Source organism: Clytia hemisphaerica, unplaced genomic scaffold (genome assembly GCF_902728285.1).
Source record: "Clytia hemisphaerica strain Z4C2 unplaced genomic scaffold, Clytia hemisphaerica genome assembly, whole genome shotgun sequence".
Lineage (NCBI taxonomy): Eukaryota > Metazoa > Cnidaria > Hydrozoa > Leptothecata > Clytiidae > Clytia > Clytia hemisphaerica.
In genome coordinates this window covers 281213-294068 of record NW_027103824.1, presented here as the reverse complement: position 1 = coordinate 294068, position 12856 = coordinate 281213, and the positions used below count along the sequence as shown (strand labels likewise).

Sequence of the window (12856 nt, the reverse complement as noted above, 5' to 3'; positions counted from 1 at the left end):
GTGTAAGTTTTCGTCGACTATAGTTGCTAAGTGTTTATTTGAAATTCACATCTAAGAACTATGTATCAAATATACTTTTAAGGGAATTCCGCAGTGTGATATAAGTAATACCGATGTATCGATGTATCAAAATATTTCAGATAAAGTCCAGGGTGTGAAATCAGAAATCCTAAAGATTTAAATTTATGTACTGTACCCGTGATTTTATTGCAGGAAAATTCCAATGGAGAAAATTACGTTTCACACTCGCGTGATGTACTTTTTGTAGTTAGAAGTATTTATTTCCACATTACACGTCTAAACTTCATAGACTATGCTATGACTAGCAACTCCAGAAGATTTTTCAAGTTTTAATTTTTTTTCAAAATCTATCCTATCTTGTAGAGCTTTGAAAAAGAAAGAAAATGAGGGGTCATAGGCCTCCAGAGGATTAGTGGTTGTAAAGATATTTAAATTTTAGTGTCAAAAATTTGACTAAAAATGTCAAAAAAATGGTTAGGAAAATAGCTTGGAAAAATTCGAAAAATGTGTCAAAAAAGAAAAAAAAGAAATTTTCCATGCTTCTTAAATTTTGCATATCTCTTTTTCTAGTGTAGCTAGAGACCTCAAATTTGGAGGTCGGAGAATTCTTTGATGGTGTTAAAATATTATTATATAAAAAAGATATCTTTTTTTGAAAAAAGAAGACATTGCATTGTTTTATTTTTGTTTTTGAAGAAAATAGCTTGGAAAAGGTTGAAATGAGTCAAAAAAGGTGGTAGGACTGGGTAGGACCCATTTTCAAGGGGCATCTGGAAATGGAGGAACAAAAAGTTATGAGTAAAGAATAAGTTTTTCTGAAAGGAGAAACCCCAAATGAAAAGAAAATCCATTTTCGGCAGAAATAAAAACTTTTTTTGGGGACATTCCCATGCTAAAAAAGCAAAAAGTTAAAAAAACTACATGAAAATGAAAAACTAGAATTAGCGATTGTGATTTTTGAATTCCTCACCCTTTTTCTGATAAACACACAAAGTTTCAGCCTCCAAATACATTTTCCTCCGTTTCCAGACACATTTGTTCTTCGATAGTTGTAAATTTTTTTTCTCTTGTCGGCAAACAATTTTCAAAATTTTGTAAAACGTTCGGCATTTTAAAAATTTGCTGTCTAGCCTGTGTCCACAGTGTTATATACCACTGGAAAGCTAAGATCACGGGCTTTCATTATAGTAAAAACCGGAGCGCTTTAGCATACATAGAAAAAAAGTTCCAAGGGTTCAAAGTTCACGGAAAAATGAAACATTTGGTTTGACGTCAACGAAAGTTGCATGACTTCTGGAGTCACTCGCTACTATGACATCTTTTGGAAAAAGTCCGCATTTGTGATTTTGCGAATCCTACTGTAGGGCTTAAAAAATTCCACTTCACAGCTTGAGAAAATTTACCCGGGACAAATAATTTTACAATTTTCCAGCACTGGAAATGGGGTTTTCCCACCCGTGGGATCTGATGACTTTTTCCTGTGGATGTCCACACCACATGAAATGCCAATGGAGAATCAGTCCAAAAAAGTGATAAGAATATTTTACAAAAAACATCATAAAGAGAGAAACCATATTCCATAGAAGGTTACTAATTCGTTAGTAAAGTAAACCCAAAAGACAAAAGTAGGACAATTGTCCAGGAATCCTAAATATATTGATACAAAAATCCACTCAAAAAATTTTGTGACCAGTCATCTGTCATCTCGACCATTTTCATCTTCTGATCGCAACTCGTCTACCATCTTCATCCAAAACAAAAAAAAGTACCGCGCGCGTGTTGCTAGCATGGGCGGGAGGCCGCCCGAGAGGAGCGGGCCAACGGGCGGATATGTAGGGAGGAGAGTGAATAATGATGTTGTGCGTCTTTGTGCATGCGCAATAAACAAAACAAAAAAGTGCCTTAAAATCGCTAGATTAAATCCGTCATCAAAAATATGGCGCACATTTTAAAGGCTTCAATTTTTCTTGCCTGAGCGAGAAAGGTCAAAGATTCGTTCATTTTTGGGCTTATATTATACTTCATATTTGAATAGGCCCCCGCCAATCGCGCCTAATAAAACGAAGGCCTCTCCCTGCAAAATATCCTTGACACAGTCTGGTGATGAAATTTATAAGAAATCTAAACATATTCCAGATTTGAAAATTTTCCGATCTTCAGAGCTTTAAAGCGTGTGTTAGATAAAGATCAAACTACAATTAAGGTCATAATATATTGAGAATTTTGGTTATTTTAACGTTTTTCAAGATTTAAAGTTCTGGCGAGAAAGTCGATTTTTGGCTATCTTTTTAATTTAATCGAATATTTCAATTTGGGAGGGGTTGGCAGACTTCCAGGCTATATTCTGAGTCTTATTGGACTATTTTTGAACTGATCTTAAGTCTCATGTTAAAACTCAGAGTTAAAACTCTACCCTTCTAACCTACTTTAGAGCACTTCCAAATCGATTGTGGTTCAAAAATTTCCCGGTGGATTTCCCTTTTTTCTCAAATATTATGACCTTGATTGTAGCGAGTTTATGTATTTCCACGGCGGAAGAGTGACTAAAGCCATTTGGAACAAACCCGCAGTTTTGACCTGTAAAATCGAGGACGGTAAAAGTGCAGATTTACCGTCGTCTACAGCTGCTGGTTAGGATCTATCCAAATTAAATTTATTATAGATACTGTCTCCGTCGCAGAAGAAAAACACACATACACAAACTCTGATATTCGGCCGGCCGCCCATGGTAAAACTCTATTCCGTGTTTCAGTTGAATGGTAATCCACCTATTCGAAACGAAAGAAACGTCCTTGTAAGCGATGTTTCTGAGAAGGCCGATATTTTCAACTCTTTTTTCTCAAACCAATGCTCACTTATCGATATTGGCAGTGTTTTGCCACCTGAACAATTTCTTACTAACTGTAGACTCGATAATCTTGTATTTGAAGAAGAAAAAATCGAGTCTATTATTAATTCTTTGAATGTTAATAAGGCCCATGGGCGTGATAATATTTCTACTCGTATGGTCAGAATCTGTAGTAAGTCTCTAGTAAAACCTTTGCTTAGTATATTCAATCTTTCTATCAACTCTGGCATCTTTCCACCCCAGTGGAAGAAAGGCAACGTGGTTCCTGTCTATAAAAAGGGAGACAGGAGCATTGCCAAAAACTACAGACCACTGTCTCTTCTTCCTGTGTCTGGGAAAATATATGAAAAGCGTATTTATGATACACTTAACAGATATTTTGAAAATAACAACTTATTTTCTCCTTGTCAGTCTGGTTTTCGGGAGGGGGATTCCTATGCATTTCTCAGTTGTTATCCATAACGCATGATATATATACGGGATTTGACAAAGATCCTTCTCTAGATACCAGGGGGTGCTTTTAGACATTTCAAAGGCATTCGATCGGGTGTAGCACGATGGCTTACTCTTTAAACTCAAATCTTATGGGGTGACTGGACCGTTGCTTTCCTTAATTCGCAGCTTTCTTGACGATAGGCATCAGAGAGTTGTGTTGAATGGGAAAACATCTGAGTGGAAGCGAATCAATGCAGGGGTACCTCAAGGCTCGATTCTTGGTCCATTGTTCTTCTTAATTTATATTAATGATCTTCCAGAAAACCTTGAGTCAAAACCCAAGATCTTTGCTGACGATACCTCTTTATTCTCTCTTGTGATTGATCAACTCTTGAGCCTTGATGTACTTAACAGAGATCTCTCCAGGATAACTGATTGGGCTCATCAATGGAAGATGTCTTTTAACCCTGACCCATCAAGTCTATTTTACCTGTAGACTCACTCCTCCTAATGCTCCAGTAATCTTTTAATAACTCTAATATCGCGACCAGTGAGTACCAGAAACATCTTGGTTTAATCTTAGATTCAAAACTTTCTTTTGATCGCCGTCTAGATGAGAAGATACAAGGCCATACAAAAGGCCAATAAAAGAATTGGTCTTATTAACCGACTTCGCAAGCATGTGCCTAGGAGATCTCTACTAACCATTTATAAATCTTTCATTAGGCCTCATCTTGATTATGGTGATATCGTATATGACCGCCCAGGAAATGCTACCTTTGTGCAGAAGCTTGAGTCTATTCAATATAATGCCTGCCTTGCTATAACAGGCTGTTTTCGTGGAACGTCTCAAGAAAAACTATATTCAGAACTTGGTCTTGAAAGTCTTGCTGACAGGCGCTTTGCTAGAAGGATGACATTCTTCTATGGAATTATTAACAATTTAGCCCCTTCGTATTTACGTAACTACCTGCCAGCAAGACTTACAGCACCAGGTGGCCTTAGAACAAGAAATCCTATTTATCCTCTTAACATACGAACTGAGCATTTCCGTAAGACATTTTTTCCTTACTGCATATCTCAGTGGAATGTTCTGGGAGGTAATATACGAGATCTACCTTCAATTAAAACTTTCAAAAAAGAAATCTATAAATTTTTGAGACCCAAGCAATCTCATGTTTTTGATGTTCCTGACATTCAAGGAGTAATCTTTCTTATCGACTTCGGGTCGGTTTCAGCCATCTCAACGAGCATAAATTTAGACATGGCCGCGACAGTTTAGACCCTTTCTGTGGTTGCCGAACTAACTCTGTTGAAAACACTCAGCACTTTATTCTGCATTGCTCTATATATTCCCATGCAAGACAATCTTTGTTCGACAAACTTCAGACCCTAGGCATTGTTTTTCATCCACTTAACCCTCCTTTTTTCTGTCGGCTTTTATTATATGGGGATGAAAGTTTGACTTCAAATCTAAATAAATCTATTCTTTGTTCTGTTGTTGAATTTCTTAACGAAACTGGAAGGTTTAGCGGTGCTTTATTTTAGGCTTTTACCTAACAATTGTAGCTTCCTCCTCCAAGATTTTTTATTTTTATTTTGCCTATTTACTTTATTTTTTTTTTCTTTTCTTTTACATAGTCTAGTACCTCTGGCGATATAACGTTAGTTCCTAGAGGGGGGATATGTTTTGTAATATATGTTGTACACATGTCTTTGTTTCAATAAAGAAAAAAAAAAGGTAATTTTCATACGTTAATGATATTCAACCTATTGCGTATTGAACCTGTTCACACTGCTTGATTTACCGTCTTGATATGATTAGCAACAAAAGGTTAATAATATAATCATCTTTTCGCCAGTGTGTAAAGTAAACAGTAAAAATAGAGAAATTCTCTTTCAGCGGTTGATAATCAAAGGTCCTGGACGCTAGGTAGTAATTTCTTTTTTTTCAAACGTTAATCCAACTTTTTTATTTGATTTGGATCCTCGAAACAAAAGAGCTCTCGAATATTTGTTTGTTTAAAACATATTGGACGGAGGATCTTTAATACATATCAACACTTTTTTCAAATGCGCGACTCCACTTCAGAGATGACATGAAAAAGAACGGCAGTTTCAGAACACACATATATCGCGATGGGAAGGGGCATTGTTTTTGCTGATGAAAATCGGTGCAAAGAGTCCCTAGTATCATGCTTTTAATATATCTAATTGTATTTCAAAGACTAGTGGTCCGAGACGTCGTCATAGACTATACTCTCTTCATTTCATTAGCCTCATAGTAGTGGCATAGTGGTATCGTGGTTATCATCCTTGATTCCCACCTGGGAGGACCGAGTTCGATACCCATCGTGTCTCTACGATTCACTTGGCAAGTGAATATACCATCACCCGGGTCAACTCGTGCCATGTGAGGGTACCATTACTCTGATACAAGAGTCTGGGTAGATTAGACAGATGTTGTAATGTGTCGTGGCACGAATAAGGTTCGGCCTTGCATGAGGATCGCTCTCCCGCCAGTGTTGTTTGAGTGTCATGATATACGCTATGGCTTGGCAGCTCGCGTCTGTCAAGTCTTAGTGTCTTTCAGCGCCGTGATTCCTTCTCCTCCGTGGATAGGACTCATCCCGAATACATTCGGAGGGCTCAAATCATATCTATTGGCCTCATTTGAAGATAACTCCGGGGGGGGGGCACTCAAGATAAATGACCCTTAAGGGACCCTTTTCCAAGTTTCCCAAAGTGCATTGCAAGGGTCAAAATGAGCCAAGATGACAAAATTACACTCTTAGTTAGGGCGTAAAATTTGGAAAATCTGACCATATTTTGCTTTAAAATGGTCAAATATTTGTCAAGAAATAAAATGCCGCGTATAATATAGTAATAATATAAGGGTCGATTTTTCGCTTTGGATCAACGGTACACAAATATGTCTCAAATCTTAAAACATAGGTTAAATCTATATACTAACTTATTCTGGGTGTTGATGGAAAGGCCATCAATAGTCATCAAGAAGTAAAGGACACCACTTTTGCAAAGTTTCTATTAAATAACTCTTAGGTAGAAATATGTAATATAAGATTTTTGAGGTTTACAAATGGTTACAACTTTACGCAATGTTTATCACCAATCATAATTGTCATCCAATTTTGATTAGGCTTGATCACAGATGCATGTTTTCTTACAAACCCGTCTAACGAAGGCATTGTTTTCACATAAATTTCCTGGCATTGCAGCATACCTTTCACATCTCTCACTGTTATCAACACAACCTATAAATGAAACACAAAATACAGAAGTACACATACACGTTTTTTTATAAGAACATCCAAAGTTTTTGAAGTATTTGGATGTTCTTAACTTTTTAAGTTTTAAGCCTAAAATGTTCTTAACAACATGCTCTTATTTTGACATTTTTGTGAATATCTTTGCAACAAATTTCCTAAGAAATAAAATGTTTTTTAGTCCACAGAGCCTTAAAATGTTCTTAACTTGTTCTTAACATTTTGGCCAGCGAAGCCTTATGTTCTTATATAGTTTGTTCTTATAAAAAACGTGTACATAACTATTGAATGAAAAGAAATGGTTTTGCTCGAACCCAGTCCCTTTGTTCACTTTTTTTATAGTTGTAATAGCACTCATGAAAGAAACCATCAAAGCTCATTAGCAAAATCAAAAACGAGGTGCAAGTGGATCTAGGTAGGAGATTGGCGTTGCTTTAACGACTATCATTATTAAGAGTACCTTATCGGCCCTTTTTACGCCGGCCCTTATTGGCTTTATTTTTGAGCTTTTAGCGTAAAAAGGGCCGGCGTTAAAAGGGCCTATAAGATACTTTAAATAGCTTTTTATATATCAGTGTATTCCCTGTTACAAAACCTTCGAAGATACTAAATACTTTCAATTTGAAGTTCGGGCGAGAAAATTGCTTTTGGGCTATTTGTTAAAAATGTAGTCGAATATTTTAATTTGGGAATGGTTTATAGACTTCTATTCTGAGCCTTAAAGGTTTTATTTTTACATATGTTCCCGGTTCATATCAGGCACATGTTTCATATCAGGGCAGTGTCTGTTTATTGTAATATTTTTCTGATACCAGAAATATAATGATTTTCTTTTCCTTTTTGACTAATCTTGCCCCACATCAGTGTCAATACAATATCAAAAAGCTTTTCGAGCAAAAAAGAATCTGAATTGATAAGGTCCTAAAAAGGTCCTGTGTCTATAAGATTTCGTGGGGATTTCCCTTTTTTCTCAAATATTATGACCTTGATTCCGGGAGGGGGAGGCGGTCAGGCAAATTGACCAGCGGATATATGCGGCCGTTAAGGGTTTTTCAAGATAGCAGAAATGCACTGTATGGGTGGAAATTTCCAGCAAATCCAGGGAAAATTGCAAAGTTTTGCTCGAAAATTTTAAATTTTTTACTATCAAAGATAGTTAAAAATTTGAGAAAATACACTGAAAGGGTATGAATTTCTCAGATATTTTGCTGCACTGTAAGGGTGCGACTCTAAAAACCAATTTTTTGCCACACATACCGTCAGTTGGTAAACCTACTGCCCCTGGGCCTTGATTGTAGTGAAAACAAACTGCAAAAAGGCCTCAGATATATACGTCTATTATTACATCATAGTATAAGAAAGCCGCGGCTGGAATATGTACCGCATTGTCTTTTCAGTTAATTGCTGTTCCATCTTTGTCTCCTAGCATTATAAGAACATCAAGATGCTCAGTTTATTTTTGGTCGATAGTTTTTGAAATTTTAAAACGCACTGACAATTAAGTATTAATGAAAAACCAATAAAATTTACCATTAAAGATGCTACATTACTGATTTCTTGATCAACAAATTGTCATCAGATACGACAAAGATAGAACAACAGAAATTCAGATGTTATCCTTCCAGCTGTCAGCCGCGGCTTTCTTATACTATGATTATATAGATACGGTGCTAATATTTCTTCCACTAATTAACTCCCCTTTGGTAAACGCTAGTATATTCTCATTTTAAAGCATTTGGTTCAATACAGTATATAGTTTTTCACTTGTTGTACAAACTTCAATCAGATCATACCTGGTGTTATTCCACAATAGCCACACATCTTTCTACAGTTGTATTTCAAGAAATTGAAATGACAAGAGTCTTCAGGGGAATATCTATTGCAATGGTGAGGTGCATTGTCTTGGCAAGCTAAAAATTAACGCAAATGTTTTTTTTAATCAAAGAAATGACTTGTAAAGTGTATTGGGCTTTTTCAGAAATTTTCCATCGCCCCCAGGATAACCATTCTTCGAGTTCCGCAGTCCCCTAGATGTCAGGCATAAAGATAATGACTCCTTGGATGTCCGACCTGAAAAAGACACCCCTGGATGTCCAAGGGGATAAAAAGATTGAGGATATCCATGGATTTTGTCCTGGAAATCTTCTCACTGCTATTGCATTGAATCCTTGGGTGTCCATTCTAAAGACTGCAAATCGAGGATCTTACAGAAAGGACATAACAAAACAAGAATTAGTACAAATAGTCACTTAGTTGTGGGACGTAAGCTTTCTCGTGACACCCTTTTTCAAGACTTCTTTCCGATGCATCGGTTAAAGCTTTATATGAGAATATATGCATTTTTATATTTTCATATTCAGATTTACTTACTCCAGACGGATGCCACTCCAATGAAGAAAGCTACAAGCAAGATTAAAGTCTTCATTTCAGATTTTCGCAGTGAGCACTGAAGCTTTTTTAACGTTTGAAGCTCAATGTAGCTAAACGTCTCATGCGTTGTTGCTTTTATTCATTGATTTGTTTGTTAAATCTGCTGAGAATGTTAATTGGAAGAGCACGGGGGCTAACGACATGCTGATATAAATAAAATTTCAAATAGGAAATATTCTCCAAAAAAAAGGGAACCCAAAAGTCTGATCGAATCTACCCCCATCTCTTTCAGAAAAGACTTTAAGAGTTTAAGTTTTATGTTTAAACACCTAATTTTAATTTCTAGCCAAAATTACAATATTTGCAAAGTAAATGTTAAATTCATTGATTTCTCAACTAAGGATTGAAATTAATTAATAAAATTGCCTAAATTGATTACATCAACTTAAACTAAGCAGGTGTATTTACAAAGACTAATGCAATGGAAAAATTAATTTGACGGATTAGATTTGATAAATTATGTTATGCAACATTATTCTGAAAAGAAGTTTTGTATCTAAAATTTTAATGATTTTTTTCCAAGCCAAGAGGCGTCAACTTCAAGTAAAAATTTCTCGACTTTGGCTCAATGAAAATAGGCCAAGTTTGGTTTCGTTGGAAAACCCTTTTCATAATTTATCTTTTAAGGGTGAAAATTAGAATTCTTAGTCAAAAATACAAGTGGTTGCAAAAATCGTTTATAAATGAAAGAAATTAAGCTGGGTAGTACTGAAAGAGTTATAGACAGAGTTTATTATTTCTTGACAAGAGAGGATGATATTTAGAGGGATACAATGTTTATAAACAATAATTCTAAATAAAGTGCATGTGATTTAATTATAATCAAAATGTGCTAATTTTTACAAATACTTCATTGGTCATGATATGATAATTACTAAATATTAAAAAATGATGAGAAAAGGTAAATACGCACGGAGTATACAGCCGCAATTTACAGTAGATTGAATAAAAAGCGGCAGTAGAGTTTTGAACGAAGAGAGTGACTCCCTGTCACTGTTTACTCTGCCCCGAACCTTCTCAGTTTTCAAATTTATCCCGCCTCCCCACCTCCTAAATAATTCCCTTTTTATTGACATTGTGTAGACAATATTGTTGCGCACTTTCGAATAATCTTTTACACATTTTGCTTAACTCCCGCTTAACTGCATTAAGTTACGCTTAAATGTCCCAGTCTTTATAATTTGTTTCACTCAATTAAAATATAAAAAAATGCATCGAAGTTGCGACAAGGAGCGTAAAATGACAATTGAACGTTACGGCAAATTTTGAAGGCAAATACTTTTATTTTTGGTAGACCCTTCCATAAAATACTCACAAGCAACACTTACCTCAATTTTGAATTAACTCTATAGCGATTGATTTCCATAGAAGCTTAGGAGTTTTAAATCACCTTGGTAATGGTTTCAAAACGAGGCAATCGATGTGCACAAAAAGTGTATTTACGCTGACAAATTGAAGCTGGTGTGGTTGAAGTGTTTAATAATAAAAATGTTTTGTTAATAATATAAAGAAAGTATAAAATGAAAAGCGCTGTGAATACTTTTAGCTAAAATACACGTAGAGCGTTAACCCTTTGAGTGCCAGGGTCCTTTTTTCTAAGTTTTTTTTAAAAAATCGCTAGTTCAAACTTTAAGGGCTTATATCTCCTGATCTAGAAGGAATTAGAAGCTCGTATATAGCTCGTTGGATAGCTTAGAGTCTCTTCTTTCTTTTGGGCGCCTTCGGCGCCGCCCGATTTAGGAAAGGCGTGGTGGGCGGCGGCCAAGGGGGGGGGGTAAGTTAGGGAATTAAAGCAGTCAGGCCCGCTGCGCGGACCTGACTGAACTGATGAAAAGGTGCCCAGTGGTAAAATTTCAAATCAATTCACTAGAAGACAGAATAAAGTAAAACAGGGCCAAATTTGGAGGTTCTTGGATCACTCGTTGACCAAAAATAGTCAAAAAACGGTCAGAATCTCAAAAAAGTGAATTTTTGTCAATTTTTTGCATTTTTTTGACTTTTTTGCTTAAAATTTCGCTGGAAAGACTCACTTTTGAATTTTTTTTTGCTTGACCATAAAGGACAATCTAATTCCTACGAGTTCGACCAAAAATAACGATTTCTAACTCAAACTGGGCATTACAGGAGGGCTTCGCCCTCCTATATAGCCCATGTCGTATATATACGACATCGGCACTTAAAGGGTTAAACAAAGTGAAAAAAAAATTTTGAAAATGTGATTTTTTGGTGTTTTTCAGCATTTTTGAGTGAGTTTAGGCCAAAAATTGAGAAATCTAAAAAAAAAAATAATTTTTGCAATTTTTCTTTAACCCTTTGAGTGCCAGGGTCCTTTTTTCTAAGTTTTTTTTAAAAAATCGCTAGTTCAAACTTTAAGGGCTTATATCTCCTGATCTAGAAGGAATTAGAAGCTCGTATATAGCTCGTTGGATAGCTTAGAGTCTCTTCTTTCTTTTGGGCGCCTTCGGCGCCGCCCGATTTAGGAAAGGCGTGGTGGGCGGCGGCCAAGGGGGGGGGGTAAGTTAGGGAATTAAAGCAGTCAGGCCCGCTGCGCGGACCTGACTGAACTGATGAAAAGGTGCCCAGTGGTAAAATTTCAAATCAATTCACTAGAAGACAGAATAAAGTAAAACAGGGCCAAATTTGGAGGTTCTTGGATCACTCGTTGACCAAAAATAGTCAAAAAACGGTCAGAATCTCAAAAAAGTGAATTTTTGTCAATTTTTTGCATTTTTTTGACTTTTTTGCTTAAAATTTCGCTGGAAAGACTCACTTTTGAATTTTTTTTTGCTTGACCATAAAGGACAATCTAATTCCTACGAGTTCGACCAAAAATAACGATTTCTAACTCAAACTGGGCATTACAGGAGGGCTTCGCCCTCCTATATAGCCCATGTCGTATATATACGACATCGGCACTTAAAGGGTTAAACAAAGTGAAAAAAAAATTTTGAAAATGTGATTTTTTGGTGTTTTTCAGCATTTTTGAGTGAGTTTAGGCCAAAAATTGAGAAATCTAAAAAAAAAAAAATAATTTTTGCAATTTTTCTTTAACCCTTTGAGTGCCAGGGTCCTTTTTTCTAAGTTTTTTTTAAAAAATCGCTAGTTCAAACTTTAAGGGCTTATATCTCCTGATCTAGAAGGAATTAGAAGCTCGTATATAGCTCGTTGGATAGCTTAGAGTCTCTTCTTTCTTTTGGGCGCCTTCGGCGCCGCCCGATTTAGGAAAGGCGTGGTGGGCGGCGGCCAAGGGGGGGGGGGTAAGTTAGGGAATTAAAGCAGTCAGGCCCGCTGCGCGGACCTGACTGAACTGATGAAAAGGTGCCCAGTGGTAAAATTTCAAATCAATTCACTAGAAGACAGAATAAAGTAAAACAGGGCCAAATTTGGAGGTTCTTGGATCACTCGTTGACCAAAAATAGTCAAAAAACGGTCAGAATCTCAAAAAAGTGAATTTTTGTCAATTTTTTGCATTTTTTTGACTTTTTTGCTTAAAATTTCGCTGGAAAGACTCACTTTTGAATTTTTTTTTGCTTGACCATAAAGGACAATCTAATTCCTACGAGTTCGACCAAAAATAACGATTTCTAACTCAAACTGGGCATTACAGGAGGGCTTCGCCCTCCTATATAGCCCATGTCGTATATATACGACATCGGCACTTAAAGGGTTAAAGCGAAAGAAATAATTCCGTTGCTTCGTTGGGTAGGGTTCGAAGCGCTTAAGCAACGTTTTTAATGATATTGAAAGGCACAGAATGAGATGATTTGAAGTTTGTTTTAACAAAACATGTAATAAGAATGAAACATGACGAATAGCACAATACTATTCATATTTT

General features: G+C 36.2%; 1 long non-coding RNA gene across 1 annotated transcript; it reads right to left on the bottom strand.

Moving 5' to 3' along the window:
- Positions 1-6333: 6333 nt before the first annotated feature.
- On the bottom strand, positions 6334-9081 carry LOC136806716 (uncharacterized). Its single transcript, XR_010846593.1, has 3 exons — positions 8962-9081; positions 8385-8501; positions 6334-6579 (listed from the first exon to the last, which is right to left on the bottom strand). It is a non-coding gene; the product is annotated as an uncharacterized lncRNA (long non-coding RNA).
- Between the last annotated feature and the right edge of the window lie 3775 nt (positions 9082-12856).